Here is a 449-nt window from a genome sequence, read left to right on the forward strand (position 1 = left end):
GCCTTTAATTGGTAAAATGCAGATTTTTTCTGATCAGGAGGAGGATTAGGCCCCTTATCGCTCAGCACTATCTGAGTCTGAGATGAAAAGACTGTGCAGAATTACACATGCCAATTCCAGCACCCCTGCCCCCTGCTCCCCAACTCACCCACTTACATCCTTCCTTCCTTACTCTCTCCCCCCCTTTTCAACTCTCTTCCTCCTCCTCCCCTGCCTCTTTTGCCTTTTTTCACGCCTTTTTTCCCTCTTCTCTCTTTACACAAAGCACTTTGAGCAACTGACATCACAAAAGAGCATATGATTTATTAGGCCGTGTTTGATAAAGCTAAACGGTGTTGCGGGTCCCACAGCTTGGTGAAATTGCCTTGTAAACACAGGCCCTCTTTTCATGCAGGCTTGCATTCTAATGCATGCGGGCTGCGTCCCAGAAGGAGACTTTGATAAGGAGA

At 47.2% G+C, this 449-nt stretch overlaps 1 protein-coding gene and 1 long non-coding RNA gene across 6 annotated transcripts in view; one reads left to right on the forward strand and one right to left on the reverse strand.

Annotated features, from left to right (window-relative positions):
• The window catches only part of gli3 (GLI family zinc finger 3), a 114,406-nt gene that overhangs the window by 102,242 nt on the left and 11,715 nt on the right, over positions 1–449 (forward strand). The window lies entirely within an intron of this gene.
• LOC112486873 (uncharacterized) overlaps positions 1–449 on the reverse strand; it is a 23,923-nt gene that overhangs the window by 22,749 nt on the left and 725 nt on the right. The gene's annotated exons all lie outside the window — the stretch shown is intronic.

Source organism: Cynoglossus semilaevis, chromosome 3, assembly GCF_000523025.1.
Source record: "Cynoglossus semilaevis isolate Cse_v1.0 chromosome 3, Cse_v1.0, whole genome shotgun sequence".
Taxonomy (NCBI): domain Eukaryota; kingdom Metazoa; phylum Chordata; class Actinopteri; order Pleuronectiformes; family Cynoglossidae; genus Cynoglossus; species Cynoglossus semilaevis.